The sequence below is a fragment of the Tursiops truncatus genome, chromosome 3, assembly GCF_011762595.2.
Source record: "Tursiops truncatus isolate mTurTru1 chromosome 3, mTurTru1.mat.Y, whole genome shotgun sequence".
Lineage (NCBI taxonomy): Eukaryota > Metazoa > Chordata > Mammalia > Artiodactyla > Delphinidae > Tursiops > Tursiops truncatus.
Window position 1 is genome coordinate 78,647,140 of NC_047036.1, and position 8,722 is coordinate 78,655,861.

The 8,722-nt window shown below is 35.4% G+C and overlaps 1 pseudogene; it reads right to left on the bottom strand.

The window, feature by feature from the left end:
• Positions 1-7,291: 7,291 nt before the first annotated feature.
• Positions 7,292-7,652, bottom strand: LOC101340001 (small ribosomal subunit protein eS26 pseudogene; annotated as a pseudogene).
• Between the last annotated feature and the right edge of the window lie 1,070 nt (positions 7,653-8,722).

Sequence of the window (8,722 nt, forward strand, 5' to 3'; positions counted from 1 at the left end):
TTTTATAGAAGTCCACCTAAACTAATGCTAGTGAGTGATACCATATGGGGTGGGTTTATTCACATTTTAATTCAACCATGAAACAGCCAGATGTGCACTGTGTACCTTTCAAATCTACGTCTCTTCTTCTGTTCTTCAACCAGTGAGAATGACATTGTTCAGTGAAATGTGAGCTAACATGCATTCCAGGTGCAGATTTTCTCTCTGTTTTAAAGCTGCAATATAGAACATGGCTTTGAAAAATTGGATTAAGCTTTTTAAAAATAAGAAATTATAATAAAACTGTGCGCAGGTACATTTTCTTTTCAAAGAATGGAACTTTTGCTCTGCTGTCAGTAAGATAAAGCATCAGCTACAACTGCCAGGACACAATTTCATTTCATTGCAATTTGATACAGATGTTCAACTTCCTATTGAGAAGAATATTCCATATACAATATTGAAGATATATTAGATTAAGAGAGACAGAGTAATTGCCAAAAATTGAAAGACGTAAGTTTTATTTCCATTAACAAAGCAAAGTATTTCTGGAAACTTGGAGCAAACATTTGGGTCTTCTTAGTCCAAAGCTGAATTGAAATAATACTGCTGTGCTTTTGGAAGTAGCCACATCAAACCCTCTACTTAATTCTCATCACCATCGTCCATTCATACAAGTGCCTTCCTACAATATCTATTTGTCAAGACTCCTTAAGGAAATAGTGGAAACACTATACCTATTTAAGTATCTCTGAGATGTCTTCTCAATATATATAAGTCCAACAAATTCTGGACTAATAAAACACCCACTACTTGTCAGATTCTTGTTATCATACTTAATTCCTATGAAGTCAGGAATACTACCTCTGTTTTATAAGTCAGTAAACAGGTCAAGAAGCTTCAACATATAAATTTGAGGGGACAAAATTCGGTCTATAACAGATGGCATGCTGGGTGGAGACCCTTTGATCTGTTTCAGTGGGGATATGTTAAAATGTTGGGATTATGTATGGCCTCAGTGTTACAGCACTGACCAATGTGTCCCTTCTGAAGTGTAGTTCACAAAGGAGTGATTCCAGCAGAGCAGACCAAAAGCCAACATGGACTAGGCAGGTAACATGAATGAGGAAGGAGAAGTCTGGTTACAAGAAAAGCAAGGATGTGTTAGCTTCTTTCATTTTTTCCTCCCACCTAGAGGCATGGCAACACAGAAATATTTCTCACTGTAATAAAGCAGCAGAACAAGCACAGTGATAAATGGAAGTGGACCTTTAACTTTGGCTAATAATGGAGAGATATTAAGGAGTGGTGCAGACTAGGACAAATTGGGCCTTCATGCCATCTTAAGTGGAGCAGCTACCATGTAGGAATATAGAATTTCTGTTGTCAGAACTTCTGATTTTTTTTTGAGAAATATTGGAAATATGGATTTTTTAATGAAACCTCTTGATCTGTAAACAAACGAAACCTAATAAATCAGCTGTTTTTAGAATGTACAAATTCAGAATAAAGTAAATAATTGAGACAAAAAAAGAGGTGGGGCTTTTTGATGTGGAGAGATAAAGGGGATGATGCAAGCAGAGAGAGGTTGAGAGAAGATGCCAAAGAAGGTAGAGTGCCAGGTCCAGGGGTTGAGTCGCCATCCAAGATATGCTGAAGCCTATGTAAAGGAATGATGGGAGCTGGCCAGCCAGTCGTCCCATGAGATGCAGCTTTCACCACCACATCTCCAGCGGTACCAGTTGACTGTCCAGTCTACAGTCAGGAGACATCTTGCCCTGAAGCCTGAAGGCATTCCCAGCAGCTGGACTTCCAGCTGGAGCACTCCCAGACATGTTTCAGGACTTCGCTCAGCCCTTTCATATATGCCACAACACCATGTCCCAACAATGCCCTCAGGACAATTATAAGACCACAGGAATCCCTTGACATCTAGCAGCATGGCTGGGGGGATCAAACTTGGGGTGGAGGAGGCCAACTTTGAATGGTTCCCTTTCTAGAGCCTGATGTTGGGACCACCAGTAGACACTGATCCATACAACACTAGTCCCATAGGATGCTGAGGAGGTGCAGTGGGGCCCAGGAGGAATCCGTAGTTTAAAATGTTCAAGAACTGCCGAATTACATCAAACAAAAGGTGTGTTTATGCAGGGCGCTCAGATAATGTCTATGCTTGTGAATTTTATAACTGCAAGGGTGGGTGTAGCATCTATTGGGTTTCTAATTTATGTGGCTACAGAACTCTCTCTTTAAGAAGCTTCTGGCCCAGAAATCTCACAATGGCAGCCTCACTGATACGTTTTGTCCCACAAAAGTCTGCTGAAGAAATTTTTGAGCTGAGAGCTGAAGGAGAAGCACATGAGATAGGAGGGTGTGGGTAGGAAGATCTTTATAAAGGAGCTGCATGAGCAAAGGTACAAAGGAAGGAGGGCAGACTGTTCTCAGGACCTGAGAGAAAGTCGCTGTAGCTAGAGTTCAGAGAGGGAGCTTTCTGTGAAATGAACAATTGGGGATCAGACCACAAGGTGTCTTTTTGTGTGTGTGTGTGTGTGTGTGGAATTTTTTTTAATACATTTATCCTTTCATTTAACTTTAATTTTTTCCCAGGCCCATATAAAACTCAAATGGGATACTTTTTGTAGTTTATATCTTAATTGGGGAAGAAATTATGTTTTTATTAGGTTGAGTCTTTCTATTCAGCAACATATATTCCATTCAGTAACTTCTTTTCCATGGATCCTGATCCTTTTGAGGTAAATTTATTCCTGGATATTTTAAGGTGTTATCACTATTGTGCATTGAAGTTTTCCTTTTAAATTTCTGAGTGGTGATTATTATTACTGATATAAATTTTTTAAAGCTATTGATATTCGTATATTTTTTTCTTGCATTCTGTCACCTTACCAGAGTTTCTTGTTAGTTCTAACAGATTTTTGTAAAGTTTCTTGGATGTTCTATTATACAATTATATTACCTGCATATAAAGGTAATTTTGCCTCCTCTGTTAAATATTTATATGTTCACGTCCTTCTATTACATTGGTCAGATCCTTAAAATTCAATAATAGAGCTGATAATGGCATTCCTATCTTGTTCTTGATTATAATGGCAGTGGGTCCAGTATTTCACAATTTATTATGATATTTATTATTGATTTGAGGTAAATAGTCTTTTGTGTATAGGGAGTTTACTTCTGTTCTAATTTTTCTTAGATTTTTAAATAAATAGGTACTGAGTTCTATCATTTTTTCATCTATTGATATAATCATGTTTTCTTTAAGAAGTTGACTTATTTTCTAATTGTATTGAAAATTTTCTCGTATTGAACTCTGCTTGCATTGTTGGGATAAGTTCCACTTGGTCACAATGTATTACTCTTCAAATTCACTTCTGGTTTTCATTTGCTAATATTTGATTTAGAAGTTTTAGAATTATTTTCATGGTTGAAATTGGTTTATAGTTTTCATTTTGGAGCATCACTGTCAGGTTTTGGCATTAAGATTATGCTAGCTCTGTAGAATTAATTGAGGAGTGTTCTTCCTTTTTCCATAATCTGAAAATAGTTTTAATATCAAGATAAGCATCTGAATATTTTTTTAGTGAATAACTTTTTACTTATTATTTACATGTAACACTCGTTCACCTATTTTCTTGCTCTTGTTTTTCTGTGTTATATCATTGCAATAGCTATCCATTATTTACTAAGACAAATAAGAATCCAGACTGATAAGAACTTTCAAACTCCAGCACAGCAGAGATTATGCTTTAGTGACTAACTGTGAATTCATGTATATGGATATTCATAAGAACAAGTAATTTCAATTGTTCTCTTTAGTGTGTTTGCTCTTATGGGGGGATAAATGCTGCCAAAGAGATGTTACATAGGAACTCAAAAACCTAAGAGTTAATGTGCACTTTAACTTATCTTAAGGTGTTTTAAGATTCATGTTAAAGAGTTAGTCCCTTGAGGGCAAGGGGAAGCCTTTGAAGTGTTTTAAGCAACAGAGTAATGTAATTAGATTTGCTTTTCAAAATAATGACATTGACTGCTTGTGCAGAACAGATTGCATGGAAGGCAGTCCAAGTGGGTGTTGGAAGATCAGTCAGCAGCTTTTGAAGCTGCTCAGGTGAGAGTAACAGTGGCTTGGATTCTGGTAGAGGCAGAGGAAATGCAAAGAATTAGAATAGAAAGAGTTAATTACTGGGAAGTAATGATATGTCCAGTGAATGTGTTAGTGTTCATACTGTCCTTTTGAAGTCCTTCAGGGACAGGAAATATAGCTTCTTAAACTTTCTTTCATAATATTCAGTATAATTACAGTCAGAAATTTAATAGATGTGTCTCATCATAAAATCATAGACTTGTAATGACCCTGAAAAGTTGTTCTACTTTACTGCCTTTCCTTAGGATAGGAAAATACAGTTTCTATTAAAAGTATTTTTATTCTTGTAATCTAGGTAGGGGGTTTTGTATTAATTTTGGACTCCCTCTCATTAAAACTTCCTATAATCCAATCAGCCATGGGAAAACCCACTGGTATTTTCCTATCCTTCACTATAACTTGGTTTTGGATGCTCTTCATGACCCATCTGGTTTATTTCTAATAGCTTCTGTGTCAGCTTGTTTGACTACAACTTTACAGTGGTGTAACCAAATAGAAGTTTATTTTTTTAAATCACATAATAAGAAGTCTAGAGGTAACATGATTGCTGATTTTGTTAATTTTATGCGTCTATGTATTAATATCTCCATGATAAAGTTTCTGTCATTCTCTTGGCCTTTTTCACATAAGGTCACAACATAGCTGGCATTATGTCTCCATTCCTAGCGGGAAAGTAAAAGAGGTATAATAAAGAAAACAGAGTGACAATTATATCAGGAGGGCAAAGGATTTTCCAGATAGCCTAAGAGAAGTCTTGTCTCATTGGCCAGTATTGTCACATTATTTCTTCTACGTGAAAAGGAGTCTTGAAAGATGTATCTTTTAGCTCACCATACTTTATAAGTAAGGAATGCTAATAAAAAGGAAATTGGGATCCGTGCTAAGAGAGCCAAACTACAGTATCTACCACAATTTCCTAAATAGTATTTTTTCTTTCTTATTCTTTGTCCTTTTAACTTTCCTACCCACCTATACTTCCCAATACAATGCCAAGTCTTATCAAATTAATCTTTGCAAAACATCACTTTGGCCATATAATTTCCCATTGACTACAGGAAAAAATAATGCTTCTTAACCTGGCATTCAAAGATCTTTACAGCTTGGTCCTAAAGTACTTGTTAAAATTTCTCTCTAAATATTCTTATATAGAAATGCTCTACTCCAAGCAATATCTGGCATGTTACTATCTTATGTCCTGTATTTTCCTAATTCTGTTTTACATGATCTTTACCTTACACAGATTCCATCTTTCCTCATTTTATACATTCATCATACACAACTTCCATTTTAAATTCTGTCAGACCCTCCCCTCTTCCCCCAGCAGTAATTATCCCTGCCTTTCAGTTCTTATGTATATTTATTTGCCTTGTTTTTACACCTTGGTTTTATTAATTATTTTATGTAGTCTACCAATTAAATTGCAGTTCTGTGAGGGCAGGGTCTATGCCTTTTGCCTTTTCTTGTGCCTGTATATCATATCATATATCATATCATATATCATATCATATATCATATCATGCAGTGGGGGCAGAACACATATTTGTGGGTTTAGACCATGTTGAAACAATTTCAGACAGAAAAATTATTTTTATTTAAAAATATTTCCAGTACTGCATCAGAGTTTAACTACCTCTAGGTTTAACGAGTTTTCTCCTTATGTGCCCTCAAATCAAGATATACAGCTATATTATGCTAGGTTATTTTAATATTAATTTACAACTATAAATGTTTACCTTTTCAAGATCTGATCAGCTGCATACAAGATCAGCATTTTGCATTTATATTGAATTTTCTTCATCATATAGTCTTGTTTCCTTAATCATTTGCACATTTGATAACAAAATTGACTTATTACATATAAAAGGTTCACAAAACAGAATTCACCTCATGACCTTTTCTTATTGTGTTTTAATGGTCTGTATGGTATAAATTGATATGATTATGTCAGAAAATAGCAGAGACAGACAAATCATACGAACCCATAATGTATCCAGTGATCTGTGAGCTGAGAATACATTTTAAAATTTATTTATATTTTGGGGGATACCTCCCAAAGACACTATTATGATGAATTGAATAACATTTCAGTGAAAATGTTTATAGTGTTTCAGAGTAACAAAAGCATTTACTACTGGAGATTTTCAGACTAGACAAATTTAATTAGACTAGCTAAGAGGCAAGATGAAGAAAAGAGTGCTTGCCCGTTCATTTTCTACTAGCCAGCTGAAATTTCAAATACAGCAACTTCTTTCTGTATCAATCACAGGTGTATGGAGATAAATCAAAACAAACTATTTCTGTAACATTACAATATAGTAAATTGCATCATGAGCTAGCACAGTGGGAGTGGTATCAAACAGATATTCAATTTGTGAAAAGAGTTATCTCAAAACAGGCATTTTCTGAAATACTTTGCTGAACACTGGTATGTTAATTGTTTTATTGGCATACCAATTCCTGTGGCTTATACAGAGGTTGCAGGATGTAGCTCATAAATTTCAGAATAAGATATCTGGGTGTGAATCTTACATCCATTACTTGTTAGTGTGGGCTAATTAGTCTTTCTGAATCTTGGTTTACTTACCTATAATCACAGTATGGCTGTGAACATTAAATACAAAAAAAAAACCTTTATAAATAGAATAGTACATGTAATAATTGATTATTAACTAATGTTAGAATCCTTTTTCTCTAGTAACTCATGTTTCCAATCCATTAAGCACTTTCCTAATTGTCACCTTAGGGACCCACCTGGCCCAGTTTTAGCATCATTAAAACAAAACAGAAATACTAGTATGTAAAAAAGGTAGTTGCTATGTGATAACAATTTAACTTGTATCTCTCAAATAACTCTAAATTTTAATCAAGTTTATCTCATAAAAATACTTCCAAAAGTCTTCCTTTTTTCCTCCTCTTGTTTGTTTACAGCCTACAGGGTCTGATAAGCCTCTTATTTTTAGAATCTTTCACCCTTCCTCTCCAAAAACATTGCCTGAACTTTAACTCGTGAAGATTCTTATGTCTTGATTTTTTTTCCTGCCTCTTTAGTCATGTTTCTTTCTACTCATTCTTTATTTTTTTTAAGTATTATTTCCATTTTATTGTCTTTTCAGAGAACAGCGTTTCTCCAGTCTTTAAGGACTTATCTCCTTACGTGGGCTTTGGTGGACTTTGTGGGGCAGCACGCATAGATCTAAATTGGGGCGAAGGTGCTTGGTTCTTCCCGGCTTCCTGAGAACAATTCCTGACTACCTTGTTGTGAATGGCACAACTCACACAGTAATGTAGTTTCACATACAGCTTGGGAAACAGATAGGCATTGAAAACACTCGCTTCAGAAATGTCCCTGAAAGCTGCGGCCTCTACTATGTTCCAAATGACAAACTTCTTAATGGCCTTGTCTTGGGCATGCATTAGGCACAGTTGGTGCGGCGAATGGGCTGCACATGGCCATGGCCCTTTGGGCACGACCATTGTTCCTCTTTTCTTGGTCATCTTGGAAGCAAGACATGAGAGAGGACTCTTTCTACTCATTCTTTAACTCCCTATATGAACTTTGGGAGAATGGTCTGGTAAAGGTACATTTTCTTGAGGGATGAAAGAAGGTGAAGGCAGGAAAGAGCAAAAAGAGAAGTAGAAGAACATTAACATTTCAATACATCTTTTTCCAGTTCTTGTCACAGGTGAATGAACTACAATATTTTTAAATTGTTTTGGGCAACAAAGTTTAGTCTTGAGTTATCAACTTCGTCTTGAACCTCAAAATCGATTCTTCTTATGATTTAGATTAGAGTACAAAACTATTAATAACTCCTATTTCCTAGAAATTAAAAAGAAAAGTTTTTAAGATTGTTCATCTCACTTCATTGAGAAATCAAGGATACTCTTTTATATACATTTCATTCTTCCTATTCTTTCTAACATTGTCATTCAAAAGTATATCCTTTTCAGATTTATTCTAATCATAAAATTTCCTTCTTATTTTATATTTGTCTGGCATTTTGAAGTAGTGATTCAACAGCCAACAATCACTTACCGAACTCCAGATATATGTTAGGGACTAAATCATTTCCTAGAGATACAAAGTCTAAGAGGATAGAAGCTCTGTTCTTAAGGCCAGTGATAGTAAACTCCATGTTGTTCTAGTTACTATATAAGAGGGTGCACTTTATGAGAAGTTAGAATTCCTAGATGACTCATAATGATACGTACCCAATTATATTGACTTGTGCCATATTCTGATAGTAATGGATGCTTATGGGAAGCACAAAATTAGAGGGATTAAAAAATGCTAAAAAATGCCCCGTCCAAAAAAAGGCCAACAATGTTTTGTCATATTTTTGTGGAGAATTAAGTTGTTGGAGAAGGACATAGTTGTCAGGTAGGAACTTAGGAATTGTAAAGGGCATTCTAAAGGGCAAGAAAAATCCAAACTGTTTTAGTGGCTTTTAGGACATAGGAGCCAAACTACTATTCTCTTGAGGGAGAAACATATACTTTTCTTGGCTGAAACACAGCTCTACATGAGTTGGAACTTATCTAAAAAAAAGGGGGAGTTAAGAAAGAAGAATGTAATTAACA